Here is a 14607-nt window from a genome sequence, read left to right on the forward strand (position 1 = left end):
GGGTATGTTGGAGCTGGAGGTCACAGGAAGGGATGGGGTGGGGAGCAGCAAGGGATGTGGGCTCCTGGGCTTTGGTCTAGGGTGTAGCTGTGCCTATACACTTTATGTCGGGTGTTGGGCAATGTGTGGCACAGTGCTGGACCTGTTTGGCCTTAACATTGGGGGGAAGTAGTGATGAAAAGAAGCAGGTCCTAGCCTCATGTGGACACTGGTTTTAGGCGCTGGGTACATGAGGGAGCAGGCATCAGCAAGGGTAGCTGAGAAGCAGGGGCTGGGACGTTGGGAACCTTGGAGGAGCTTAAATTAAGAATACTGAGACAGTAGCGAGTGCCTCAATGGGCAACAGAAAATCTACAAGCCATCAAGACAAAGTTGATTTACAATGGAGTGAGTCAAAGAAAATCAGCAAAAACTATCCCAGAGTCAAGACATGTAACAATCTGAAAAACTCTCCAGAGGGAAAGGGCTAAATAACCTCCTAAGGGCTACAATAAATTGGTAAGGCCAGATAAATTCATGGGATTCCCAAAAGACCATTGCTGTGTATCTGTGCAGTCTATTGTTGACCAAAATGTTATGTGGCACATTCCTACATAGGTGTTTGCTCCTCTACATACAGAATGTTTCTGGAAGGAAACAAACTGGTAGTGTTGGCGTTAAGAAGCTGGACCATGTGGTACAAACAAGGAGGGGGCATTCCAGTGTATACTGTGTTGGAATTTGACAAGAAAACATTGAGCTTTCAGGATGCAGAGTCATAGTGTGGGGTGGAGCGGGCAGACACAGGAATAGCCAGTGGAACTGTGGCAGGAGGAGGTGTGGTCATTTACATGGAAAGCAACCTGAGAACAGGTTACTGAGAAGGTAGCCCAGGTGCTTGAGGCAGTAGTGTTGGGGTAGCTGTGGATTCTGAGAGAATCCACTTGAAGGCTGCTGCATCAGAAAATGCCTTAGCGGCTACTGCCAGCCACATTTGTGGTCTTTTTGTCTTACGCATAAGCAAATAACTGGGAGAACAAAATTTTTTTAAAAAACGTATTGCTGTCCTGAGAAATAAGAAAATTTGCTCTAAGTACAAGAACAGAAAGAGGCTAAAGAATGAATATTCCGAGAACGCAAACATACTTGGAAATTAGAAATATGCTAACACAAATGAAAATTTCAAGTGAAGGCCTGGGAGATACAAGTCAGAAAATTCTGTGGAAAGTAGAGCAGAAAGGCAAAGAGATGGGAAGTGAGAATAAAAAGATAATATTAGAAGACTTGTCTCAGAGGCCAATAGCTGAATAACAAACATCCTGACAACAATGGAACAGAAGGAAATCAAAGAAATGTTTCAAGGTAGTTCTCCACAACTGATGTGTGAAAAGGGCTCACATGTGAAAAGGGATTAAAAAACAATCTGACACAGAGTTGGTGAGAGCCCCCTAACCTCTACCCAGTGCAAGTGCCTGGGTTCATTTCCCTAGCTGCAGCTCTGATTCCAGCTTCCTGTCAATGCCAACTATGGGAAGTGGTATATGATGGCCAGATGTCCCTGCCACCCATATTGCAGACCTGAATTGCAGGTCTGCAATATAGGCCAAGCCCAACACTAGCAGTGTCAGGCACCTGAGCAGTCAATCAGCAGAAGGGGGCCCTGTCTCTAATAAATAGAAACTTCACACCTCACACTCCACACTTCCACCCCTGCCAAATGGTAGTAAATCAAGAATGAGAAGACCTTGTATCTATTTTTTAAAAAGATTTATTTTATTTTTTTTACAAAGTCAGATATACAGAGAGGAGGAGAGACAGAGAGGAAGATCTTCCGTCTAATGATTCACTCCCCAAGTGAATGCAACGGCTGGCGCTGCGCCGATCCGAAGCCGGGAACCAGGAACCTCTTCCAGGTATCCCACATGGATGCAGGGTCCCAAGGCTTTGGGCCATCCTCTACTGCTTTCCCAGGCCACAAGCAGGGAGCTGGATGGGAAATGGAGCTGCCGGGATTAGAACCAGCGCCCATGTGGGATCCCGGGGCATTCAAGGCGAGGACTTTAGCTGCTAGGCCACGCCGCCGGGCCCAAGACCTTGTATCTAGAGAACAGAAAATGGGGTATGGGAGGAGCATGGATATTAGCAGGTAAAGGTTGTGGCTGAGGCAGATAGCAGGGTGCCTTTGGCCTGTGACGCCTAGGTGCTTGGGCAAGATCTTGGTCTTTCTCATTCTGTACCAGGGTCCTCCTGGGCTGTCTTAACCAGGTCCTGCACCGCCCTGTGCTAATCTTGCCATCCAGTATGTCAGCCTGCAGAAGCTGTGGGTGTAGGAAACAGACCCTATTCCCAGTCTTTACTGAGCTGGGGAACAGTAGCTAGGGGAGTCATGGGTCAGTGGCTGGCTCTTGAGGGCACATGACACTAGAGCAAGTTGAACTTTGCAGGGGATGGCTTAGGCAGTGAGAGTTTGGGGGTAGCAACAAGGTCAGTGGACATGGTGCTGTCCTGCCAGGAGAACCTAGCCCATCATGTTCCGTTCCACTCACCTGGGGAGAAGACATCTCCAGCTTCCTCAGGCCAAAGGGCCCCAGCATGGTCTTTCCACAAGGGTCCTTCCGTCCCAGTCCTGCTTGGTGACAAGGCCTGGTCCAATGCTGTCACATAGCCCTGAAACCACAGTGGCACTGCTCATTTGTGCCCAGTTAGCCCCAGGGAGAGACTTCCCTGACACCCCTACCCAGTGATGTATCTGGAGCAGGGAAGGGACATGGGCTGTTGCAGGGCTCACCTGGGCCTCCTCAGGTGGGGGTGGGGTGGGTGCAGCCTCCTGGGTGACAGCTAGAGGCCCAGACTGCAGGAGCTCTGGAGAAGCAAAGTGGGTCAGATAATTGGAGGGAGTGCCTTTCCTGGAGCCCTTCTCCCTCATATGCCATGTGTCAGAATTTAGGTAGGGGGAGTCCTGGGTGTGAGCCTGGGGCTGGGGGTGGGGCAAAGCAGAACACCCTGGAGGGCTAGGGGTTGGGTTGCAGTGGTATGAGGTGGACTCCATGCTCAGTAGCCTGTGCCATGTTAGGACAGCTGTGGAAATTGAGCTGTGATTGAATTGGGGAGAGACCCGATTGGGTGGGCAATGGGAGCAATTGGTACCTGGGAATCATTCCACCAAAAGGGGCATAATCTGGTGGACTCTGACTACTCAGTCCAGGCTACTCTGGTCTACCCAAGCCGGCCTTCATCCGTGCCCACATCACCTGGGTCCTCCGTAACTTCTGGCTCCTTTTTCACCTGAAGACCAAGTGGTGATGCCAGCATGGCCTCGGCAGTGTCCTGGGCCCAGGCTGTGGAGTTTAAGGCAGGGGCTAGAAGCTGGATGGTTCCATCTTCTCCAATAGGACCTTCTGGCCCGGCACCTGGACTGTGACCTGTGGAGATGTCCTCACCATCAGAGGCCCGAGCAGGTGGTAAGGTTGGGTGCAATTCTAAGTTTAGGGACACCCATCCCATTACAGGACCCCACAAATCTGCCTAGTAAACACTAAGTCCTTCACGGACCTACCTCCTCTGGGTTCCAAGCAGGAAGTGAAGGAACCACCCACCACTGCTTTCCTGCTGCTGACACATAGGGCCACCTGGGACCCTCCTCTGTCCTATCCTAGGCTGGTGAGGCTGGCCTAGGAACCCTGCCTGCCTTGGGCAGCCTCGCAGTCTGTTGCAGCATGGTCCCTTTTGCACCCCAGGGGTATGTCTATCTCACTGATCATGGCACCCACAGAGTAAGGCAGAGCTGGACTGTGCTCAGGGCCGTGGACTCACCGAGGCATGCCTGGGTCTCAGTGAAGCTTGTAGACCAAGGTAGCAGCTTCCTTGGACTGCCTGGCTGCTGCCCCTGCACGTGGGCCTGGATCTCGGGTGGGGGGGCAGTGTGCCCAGGAGTTGCTCCAGCACCAGCAGCTTCAGCATCTGCTCCTTGGAGTGCAGCTCGGGCTGCAGCCATTGGCGGCACAGCTCGCAGAGCCGGGCCAGGGCCTCCAGTGGACCCATCAGTGCCTTTTAGTGAAAGCCCCAGAAGCGCAGGTGTGCCGGTGCACAGGCTCAGGCCCTGGGCCCCACAAGCCTGCTTCTCCTTCCTTCTCAGAGTCCTCCAGCTCCATGGTGAAAAATACCTTGTCTTCTGGGAGTGTGCCACCCTGGGAGTCCAGCTCAGTAGTTCTCATTGAGTGTGACAGGACAGGTCTTAGGGCGTGGTCTGCTGCTGGGGAAGGAACACTGGCCACAATGCACACAGAATGCCTCCTGTATGCCATGTTGTCCCATCCTCCAACCTGTCCCACTTGGAAGGCAGTGGAGGGAGCCAACATCCGTGGTGCTGGAGCTCACTGACCCACTTCTTTTTACCTGGGCGTGTGTGGAGTCTCTGGTAGCTCCTTGTCTCCATGCACAGGCTGCTTCTTAGCCCTCGAAGGTACCATCTGTCTTTCCATCTATATGAACCATCTCATCCCCGCTCCTTGGCTCTCCCTCTATGGTGTGGATGCCACCTGTAACAGCAGTGTTAGCACCACTGCTGCCTGCTTCCTCCCACCTCAATTTATAACTTATGCAGCCCAGCCTCTCTTACCTGGTCCTTTTGCTGAGCTGAACTTGTGATACCACACAATGCTCTTGTATGTAAAACTTCGAATTAGGTGGTGCCAAGAGGTGATGAAGTTTCCAGCAGCCCGCAAAGGCCCAAGGCCACTGGGCCAGGACAGTAAAGGTCTAAGATTCTGATTCCGCACATTTTCAGGTCGTGGCTCTGCGATCCCACCTGCAAACGGGGCTTCCCTCCTTGCTGGCAGCTGGGGTTTTGTGAAGGAACCTACTGATTAAGAGGGTGGCGTCACACTCACCGTCCCCATACCCATAGGTGACAGCAATCTCAAGGGCTACCTTGAATCGTGAGTCACAAGTCCGCTCCGCAAGGTTGAAACCCTGGGAAAAGGTTGTCACCTTCAAGGAAGCAAGGCCCTACGGAGGGTCAGGAACTACATTTCCCAAAAGTCTAGGCGAGAGGCCGGTCCCCGCGGCGCCATGGCAACGGGGGCGGGGTTCCTGGAGCCCGTCGCCCTGGCAACGCGCGTCCTCGCGCAGTAGCGCAAAGCTCATCCGCGGCGAATTCTGGCTCCCTGTCTCGCCGGGCAGTCGGAACCCGAGTCCCCGGCCGAGCCCTCCCGGTGGAGATGCCCCCAGCCTTACCTCGGCGCCCGGCGGGCCGCCCCGCGTGCATGCGCGCCATTCGGCCCTCACCACACTACGTCTCCCAGAATGCCGCGCTCCGCCCTCGGCGTCGCCACGTGGTCCGCAGCCGGTCTCCCTGAGGGCAGCGATGGTCCAGTCATCCGGCCCCGTCGGCGCGCACAGTTGACTGCGGGACCGCGCCCCTCACCACTCTGCCCGCTCCCTGCCGGCCCTCCCGGGACGGGCAGGACTCTGTACCAATCGCAGCCCTCGCCGGGACTCCGCTTCCCTCCCCGGAAGTGGCTCCTCCGCCCGAGGGAGACAGGCCGGGCTCTGCGCCCGCGGGAGCGGGCGGCGGACCTCCGCGCACGCCTACGCAAAGCGGCGCTGGTCCTTGGCCGGCAGGAGTAGGACGGTCGCCATGGTAACGTGAAGACGGGCTCGGCCTGGCGGGCATTTAAAAGACAGTGGGAGAGTTCGGCACATTAAGCCCGACATTTGCCACGGCGGCAATCTGTCCCAATAGAAGTGGTTAACCTGGACACAGATGGGTTGAATTGAAATTCCCAGAGCATTTTAGAAGAGTTCTGACCTGGATGGGGTAAACCTCAATGCACTTCCTTTCTGCTGCCTCATTATTACTGGGTTTAAGAATTGCTGCTGCTTGTGGGAGGTTCATTTCATTTCGCATTACTTCCAACTTCATACTCAAGCACTGAGAATTGCAAGTGGCAAGTGGAGGATAGTAGTTTTCAGTTTCTTTATGTAATTTCTGTATTCAGGTTTTTAAATTGTTTCGTTACCCTAGTAAATGTGTTTTTTAAGTAAATTAACACGGTTCGAGTGAACCGCTCTGCTCGTGGGGAAGTCACATACAAGAACATGAGATTTCTTATTACACATAATCCAACCAATGCAACATGAAACAATTTTATTTAGGAACTTAAGAAATATAGAGTTACCACAATCGTATGAGTGTGTGAAGTGACTTATGACACTACTCTTGTGGAAAAAGGAGGCATCTATGTTCTTCATTGGCCTTTTGATGACGGTGCACCACCGTTCAATCAGATTGTTGAGGACTGGTTAAGTCTTGTAAAAATTAAATTTTGTGAAGAACCTTGTTGTTGTATTGCTGTTCATTGTGTTGCAGTTGGAAGAGCTGCCGTGCCTGTTGCATTAGCGTTGATTGAGGGTGGAATGAAGTATGAAGATGCAGTACAGTTCATAAGACAAAAGCGGTGTGGAGCTTTTAACAGCAAACAACTTTTGTATTTGGAAAAATACCCTACTAAGATTCGGCTGCACTTTGAAGATTCCAATGGTCATAGAAACAACAGTTGCATTCAATAAAAATGGGGTGCCTAATGCTGTTGCCTTGGAAGTAAAAGTTGAGATGGGATCTAATCTGACACACATACTAGCCAACATTTTGGTGAATAAGTTTAATGATGCCTTCTAAGGGTAATGGTATCAGTTCAGCAGTCCACAAGTTTGACAGAATCGCAAGTGCCATGTTCAGATCATAACCAACCTGTTTGGACATTTAGCAAAAGATTCTTGCTGTTTAGCATTTAAAATGTGCTTATCATTTGTACCAGTTGGCCTTTCCTGAAGTCATGCAGTATTGAGTTATATTCTAAGTTTATTCCATGCCAGAATCCTATCACTACACAAGAAATGTAGAAAAATAGGTGCCAAAATATCCAGCATAATACTTGTATATTTTACTATCATACAGAATTAAAATCCCAGGAACAATGAACCCTCGACCTTGTGTGGTTTCTTCCTTCAGTCAATTCAGACATTGAAAGTAGGGACTATCTGGTTATTTGCTTGTTTTTACTTTATGTTTACATCTCCCACATTCATACCAGTGCACATAAGGTTTGCTTAACCACTGATTTTTTTTAACCAATTCTTATTTAATATGTTTCTATAAATTTATTTTTTTGCTGTTAATACAAAAACATCTGTTTTAAAAATCTACATTGTACAGAAGCACATGTCTTTAAAGTCTTCAGAAAAAAAAGAGCCTTATAGTTAATTAAATGTTTGTACTCAGAGGCGCAGCTTAACAGGCAGGGCATGAAAAAAAAAAGAATGGGGGAGGCTATTAGATTTTTACTATTTTTAGTAAAATGTTGCCTTTGTCTTGTGCAGAACATGTAAAATACGCTCTTTAGTAAATATTTGTAAGAGGTAGAGATGCTTTGCTGTAGCTTTAAATTCTTTTTTTTTTAAATTTATTTGAATAGTTGATAATTTGTTTAATTATGTAATTGATAAAATGGTGATGTGTATTAATGTTAGTTCAACCATATATTTATACTGTCTGGGAATGTGTGGTTATAGTTCTGTGGGAGAAATAATTTGTCAGTGTTCAGTTTTTTTTTTAAAGATTTATTTATTTTTATTACAAAGTCAGATATACATGGAGGAGGAAAGACAGAGAGGAAGATCTTCCGTCCGATGATTCACTCCCCAAGTGAGCAGCAGCGGGCCGGTGCGCGCCGATCCGATGCCGGGACCAGGAACCTCTTCCGGGTCTCCCACGAGGGTGCAGTGTCCCAATGCTTTGGGCCGTCCTCGACTGCTTTCCCAGGCCACAAGCAGGGAACTGGATGGGAAGTGGAGCTGCTGGGATTAGAACCGGCGCCCATATGGGATCCCGGGGCTTTAGGGGAGGACTTTAGCCGCTAGGCCATGCTGCCGGGCCCGATCCCAGGACTTTTTTTTTTTTTTTTTTTTTTTTTAAGATTTATTCATTTTATTACAGCCAGATATACAGAGAGGAGGAGAGACAGAGAGAAAGATCTTCCGTCCGATGATTCACTCCCCAAGTGAGCCGCAACGGCCGATGCGCGCCGATCCGATGCCAGGAACCTGGAACCTCTTCCGGGTCTCCCACGTGGGTGCAGTGTCCCAATGCATTGGGCCATCCTCAACTGCTTTCCCAGGCCACAAGCAGGGAGCTGGATGGGAAGTGGAGCTGCCGGGATTAGAACCAGCGCCCATATCCGATCCCAGGACTTTTAAGGTGAGGACTTTAGCCGCTAGGCCATGCCACCAGGCCCCCAAAAATGTGTGTGTGTGTGTATGTGTGTACACACACGCACATGTATATCTTAGCATTTGTCTTTTGTAAAAGTTGTTTAAAATCGTTAATACAATTTAGTTTTAATTGTTAACCAATGCTGTAGTTTCCAAATCCACAGCAGACATTGGACTTTTGGTTAATGTTTGCTGAAGTTGTTATTTGATATTTTTTATTGATAATTTTTTCTGAGAGTAAGCAATCTGGTGGCTCAGACTTGTTGAATGCACATGCCACACCTTAAAACGCCAATTGTTTAGAAAAACAATAAATAAAAAGGGGGGGATTCCCTACTGAGACACTTTATAATATTTCTAATACTTAACTTGCAAAATTTGCCTTTTAAAATTTTCCTCAAAGAGACATTAATACTCCTGCTGATAAACATTTTCTATATTCTCTGATAAATTCCTGTGTATATAAAACAAAATAATATTCTAGGACACTAATAACCCATGGAGAAGGTTATACTCTTGTCTCTAGAATTCCCTGATGGATCCTCAACACTGTGGGTTTCCCTATGGCTCATCCGGCCTTGGAATTGCAGCAACTCCAGTGAATACAATGCTGCCCCTGGGGAGGATGAAATTCCCAGTGGAGCTGCCTCTAAGGACTGTAAACCAGATTCGTTTCTTTTTTTTTTTTCTTTTAAGTTAAGCTTTTTATTTATCTTTATTACAAAGTCAGATATACAGAGAGGAGAGACAGAGAGGAAGATCTTCCGTCCGATGATTCACTCCCCAAGTAAATGCAATGGCTGGTGCTGAGCCGATATGAAGCTGAGAACCTGGAACTTCCTTCCGGGTCTCCCACGTGGGTGCAGGGTCCCAAAGCCTTGGGCCATCCTCTACTGCTTTCCCAGGCCACAAGCAGGGAGCTGGATGGGAAATGGAGCTGCCGGGATTAGAACCGGTGCCCATATGGGATCCCGGCATGTTCTAGGCGAGGACTTTAGCCTCTAGGCCACGCTGCCGGGCCTGATTCGTTTCTTAATGTTTTGTTTCACTACAGGTCAGGAGTACAGAGAAATCTTCCACCTCCTTAGAATGTTTGAGGAAGACTTTAAATGTAATTTATTAAGATTGTAATAGGTGATTTATAGAGAACAAATTCTTAACTGCCTTAGGCATTAGAAAACCTATAGAAATTTGCAGTGGGATCCAAGAGCAACGCTGATACCCTCTTAAAAGGAGGTTGTGTGTACAGAGCAGGAGGGGATCCCAGGGCGGAGCAGGAGGATAAGAGGGGGTCTATATCCTAGTTCCAGAGACCCCTAGAGGCCTCCCAAGTGCTTTCGCCACAGAAGCAGTGGATACTTTGTCAAGAATTGTTGGTAAGGACACCAAGAACCATATCCCAACAGCCAAAGAGACCCAAGGGAATGTGAATGCCCTTGGAGGCTGAGAACTCTGAGGTCAGTCATTTCCTATTGGATTTCCCACACAGGATGATAGCAGCCCAGAACCCTCGTCATAGGGGCTGGTGACATCAGAACTACAGCCAGGAGCCCTGGGGGTGGTTCTCAGAGACAAAAGGATTGTAAATTTCCTTCAGGACTCAGGAGAGAGGTGTTTTCTCTTGTCCTTACCTAGTTCCAGCTTTGGCTCCCAGACCTCTCTCACTCTCTCTTTTTTAAAGTAATTGAATGTTACATTTGTTTTATTCACAGAGGGGAAGAGAATGTTTCAAGGAGCTGCATTGTGAAGTAACAGTAGATATTTTTCTTGACATAATGAAGGAAAAAAGCACTATATCCTTATGTTTGTCTCATAGAAGGGATTTTTGGTAAAGTGGTTAAGATGGAAAAGAGGTGATGCAGAGAGCTCCAGATGGAATATGTGATAAAGAAGGGAGCGGTCGGATGACGCAGGGCACTGCCATGCCAGAAGCGCTGCATTGGTGAAGGACAGCTTTAGAATAGCTCAGGTGCATTTAACATCTCAGGTTGTTTGTTTTTTTTTAGCAGATTTATTTATTTTATTACAAAGTCATATACAGAGAGGAGGAGAGATAGAGAGGAAGATCTTCCATCAGATGATTAACTCCCCAAGTGAGCCGCAACAGCTGGTGCTGTGCCGATCCGATGCCAGGAGCCAGAAACCTCCTCCAGGTCTCCCATGTGGGTGCAGGATCCCAAAGGATTGGGCTATCCTCGACTGCTTTCCCAGGCCACAAGCAGGGAGCTGGATGGGAAGTGGAGCTGCTGGGATTAGAACCAGCACCCATATGGGATCCCAGCTCATTCAAGGTGAGAACTTTAGCCGCTAGGCCACGCCGCCAGGCCCAAAAACAATGTTATAATCCTAACAACTCATATGTTAACAATTGAAAAATAGGAAAATCTTAGGCAGGTTAGCAGGAAAATCTCCAACAACATAGTGAGGAAGAAATTAACCATGCATCCTAAGTCCAGAAAAAGCAAATAGGGCCCTTTTCCTGGCTGTTCCAAACTTTCTATATCAGTGTCTCTCTGTCTATCTGAAAAGCCAAATAGGAAGCCTGATCAGTAAGGTACAGGCTGAGTGATAATCAACTAGCTGACTTTTATTAGTCTCTGTCTGTAAATGGCTCAAGCCCCTCCTCCCTGCAGATCTGCATGACAACCTTTCTTTAAAAGTCTGGTGCTGTTAATAAACTTTGACTATTGATCATTAGACAGTAGTCCACGTGTGTTATTATAGGCTCCGTGCATGAATCCATACCTGGGGAAGAGCAACAGCCTCCCATTCCATCTCCTGGCAGGGGTTCATGAGGAATATTTTGTGTTCATTAGGGCCTCCTAGGAAACACTTGGGGGGTCAGCCATCCCTGTCATGTGCATTTGAGGCAGGAATTTGGCCTCACAGCCTCCAGCCAGATGCTGCTGCCCTCTTGTTCACCAGGGAGTACTTCACCCTCCTCCAGGGATCCTTCTGGATTCAAGACTCTTTCTCGGGGAGGCAGCCTGTGGACTGTCGGCCGCCGCTGATGTGCCACCTTCCACAAGACATCCCAACAGCTGACATTTGTTCTCCACAGAGGTCCTTCTCCCCAGGACAGGTAGAGTAGCAACATGCCTGGATCTCTCGTCTGTAGCGGCCGCTCTCACAGCACGCAACGGCATAAGTTGTGCAAGCCAGGGGGACAGGCACCTTCAGCAGCCTGGTGAAGGAGCTGCTGAAGGGTCCAGCAAGGGTTGGTGTGGTGTGGTGTGGTGTGGTGTTGTGTGGTGTGTTGGTGCGGGGTATTGTCCGAATGGGTCAAGCCTCAGCCTGAGAGGCGGATGGCCCGTATGGGTACTGCTTCAAATCCTGGGTGCTTCCCCTGCAGTCCAGCTCCCTGCCGATCCTCCTGGGAGAGCAGCGGAGGATGCTGCCAGGGCTTGTGCCCCTTTGCCGCTGTACCCCTGTGGCCCTGTGGCCCTGTGGGAGATCTGGAGGAAGCTCCTGGTTCCTGGGCTTGTCCTGACCCAGCCACAGCTGTCTCTGGTGGTGGTCCTTGGGGAAGTGAGCCAGCAGATGCCAGAAAGCTTGCTGTCTCTCCCTCTCTGTTCCTGTGTGCTTCCAAGCAAAGGGGGCAGAGGGAGGCAGGAGGGAGGAAGGAAAAGACAGAAAGCTGCCGGCCTCCTGCGAGGGAGCATGCTGTGTGCTGTGTGCTGTGCTGTGGCTCTAGACTGCTTTTGTCTGTCAATGCAGACCGCCTGAGCGTGCGTAGGGCTTCCGAAGGTCATGGGTCTTGTGTGCAAGCTCTAAAAAGAGTGTCCTTGAGAGCGAATGCCTCTCTGAGCTGGAGCTGGGCTGCTTCCCTTGATTTGGCAGGAGAGCCTGGGATGAGCGTCCTGCAGTGAGTGCTGGTGGCCACGAGAGGGCGCACAAAGCTGCCCTTTTTTTTTTTTTTTTTTTTTTTTTAGCAGATTTATTTATTTCATTACAAAGTCAGATATACAGAGAGGAGGAGAGACAGAGAGGAAGATCTTCCATCTGATGATTCACTCCCCAACGGAGCCGCAACGGCCGGTGCATGCCGATCCAAAGCCGGGAACCTGGAACTTCTTCTGGGTCTCCCACGAGGGTGCAGGGTCCCAAAGCTTTGGGCCGTCCTCGACTGCTTTCCCAGGCCACAAGCAGGGAGCTGGATGGGAAGTGGAGCCGCCGCCGGGATTAGAACCGGTGCCCATATGGGATCCCAGTGCGTTCAAGGTGAGGACTTTAGCCACTAGGCTACGGCGCCGGGTCCCAAGCTGCCCTTTCTACCCCTGGTCGGCTCAGGCCTTCTGAGCTCTAGACAGCCCAACCCGAGCCATCCTAGCATCGTGTGGGGGTCCCGGACAGTATTCCGGGGCACGTGTTGTTGGAAGATCAGGGCTCCAATGCTGAACAGCCCACATACCAAGGCCTGGGAGGGGAGGAGGTAGATTGGGGCCTAGCATCAGCGTGGGCCTGTGAGATAGGAAGTGTCAGGGTGCCTTTAATAGCAGGGTACTTAAAGAAGCCTGGGAGGTGGAATACCACGTCAGCGTGCCCACAGGCCCTCTGGGAGCTGGAGTCCTAAGTCCGCGTGCCCACAGGCCCTCTGGGCTCTGGCTTCCTACGTCAGCGTGCCCCAGAGGCCCTCTGGGAGTTGGAGTCCTACGTCAGCGTCCCCAGAGGCCCTCTGGGAGTTGGAGTCCTACGTCAGCGTCCCCAGAGGCCCTCTGGGAGTTGGAGTCCCACGCCTGCGTCCCCAGAGGCCCTCTGGGAGCTGGTGTTACACAAGCCGACTGGGGTTGTACTTTGCCAGATCAGGTCCCTGGAAACCTTACCGCCACCCCCATTCCTCGAAGAACACCCTGAGATGCAGGCTCCGGGAGTTCTTTGGCAAGTGGAGCAGCTCCCCGATGGGCTGCCAAGAGGGCTTCATGGATTTTTTTTTTTTATTTCAAAGTCAGATATACAGAGAGGAGGAGAGACAGAGAGGAAGATCTTCCATCTGATGATTCACTCCCCAACGGAGCCCCAACGGCCGGTGCGTGCCGAATCAAAGCCGGGAACCCGGAACCTCTTCTGGGTCTCCCACGAGGGTGCAGGGTCCCAAAGCTTTGGGCCGTCCTCGACTGCTTTCCCAGGCCACAAGCAGGGAGCTGGATGGGAAGTGGAGCCGCCGCCGGGATTAGAACCGGTGCCCATATGGGATCCCAGTGCGTTCAAGTTGAGGACTTTAGCCGCTAGGCTACGGCGCCGGGTCCCAAGCTGCCCTTTCTACCCCTGGTCGGCTCAGGCCTTCTGAGCTCTAGACAGCCCAACCCGAGCCATCCTAGCATCGTGTGGGGGTCCCGGACAGTATTCCGGGGCACGTGTTGTTGGAAGATCAGGGCTCCAAGGCCGAACAGCCGCTAGGCCACGCTGATGGGCCCCGGCTCCATGTATTTTTGCATGTGTGGGGTGGCGGTTAGGGTGATGTGATACACTACTCGGCCTTCCTCGGCCTAGCTGGGTGGTGTCTGGGCATGTGGGCTCCTAAGCCAGGAGCAGGTGGATGGAGAAGTAGGCACCAGAGGTCAGCAGCCATCTGCAATAGGAAGTCCCAGGCCCCAGCTGCTGCGGAGAGCACCCTGCAACATGCAGCCCTGCTGCCCAGCACATCTGATGATGGCCGGCGAGCCACCAAGGCCCGCACAAGGGAGGGCTTTCAGGGCCTGTGCTGCCTGCACACGACAGGGTGCACAAAGCTGCCCTTTCTACCTCCAGCTAGCACTTGAGGGGTCAGCCATCCCTGTCATGTGCTTTGGAGGCAGGAATTTGGCTTCACAGCCTCCAGCCAGATGCTGCTGCCCTCTTGTTCACCAGGGAGTACTTCACCCTCCTCCAGGGATCCTTCTGGATTCAAGACTCTTTCTCCTGCTGGTCAGCTGTGGACCGTCAGCTGCCGCTGATGTGCCACCTTCCACAAGACATCCCAACAGCTGACGTCTGTTTTTCACAGAGGTCCTTCTCCCCAGGACAGGTAGAGTAGCAACATGCCTGGATCTCTCGTCTGTAGCGGCTGCTCTCACAGCACGCAACGGCATAAGTTGTGCAAGCCAGGGGGACAGGCACCTTCAGCAGCCTGGTGAAGGAGCTGCTGAAGGGTCCAGCAAGGGTTGGTGTGGTGTGGTGTGGTGTGGTGTGGTGTGGTGTTGTGTGGTGTGTTGGTGCGGGGTATTGTCCGAATGGGTCAAGCCTCAGCCTGAGAGGTGGATGGCCCGTATGGGTACTGCTTCAAATCCTGGGTGCTTCCCCTGCAGTCCAGCTCCCTGCCGATCCTCCTGGGAGAGCAGCGGAGGATGCTGCCAGGGCTTGTGCCCCTTTGCCGCTGTA

The 14607-nt window shown here is 50.9% G+C and overlaps 1 pseudogene; it reads left to right on the plus strand.

The window, feature by feature from the left end:
- Nucleotides 1-6002: 6002 nt before the first annotated feature.
- On the plus strand, nucleotides 6003-6570 carry LOC101517105 (protein tyrosine phosphatase type IVA 1-like; annotated as a pseudogene).
- Nucleotides 6571-14607: the final 8037 nt, after the last annotated feature.

Source organism: Ochotona princeps, chromosome 16 (genome assembly GCF_030435755.1).
Source record: "Ochotona princeps isolate mOchPri1 chromosome 16, mOchPri1.hap1, whole genome shotgun sequence".
In the NCBI taxonomy this organism is placed as follows: domain Eukaryota; kingdom Metazoa; phylum Chordata; class Mammalia; order Lagomorpha; family Ochotonidae; genus Ochotona; species Ochotona princeps.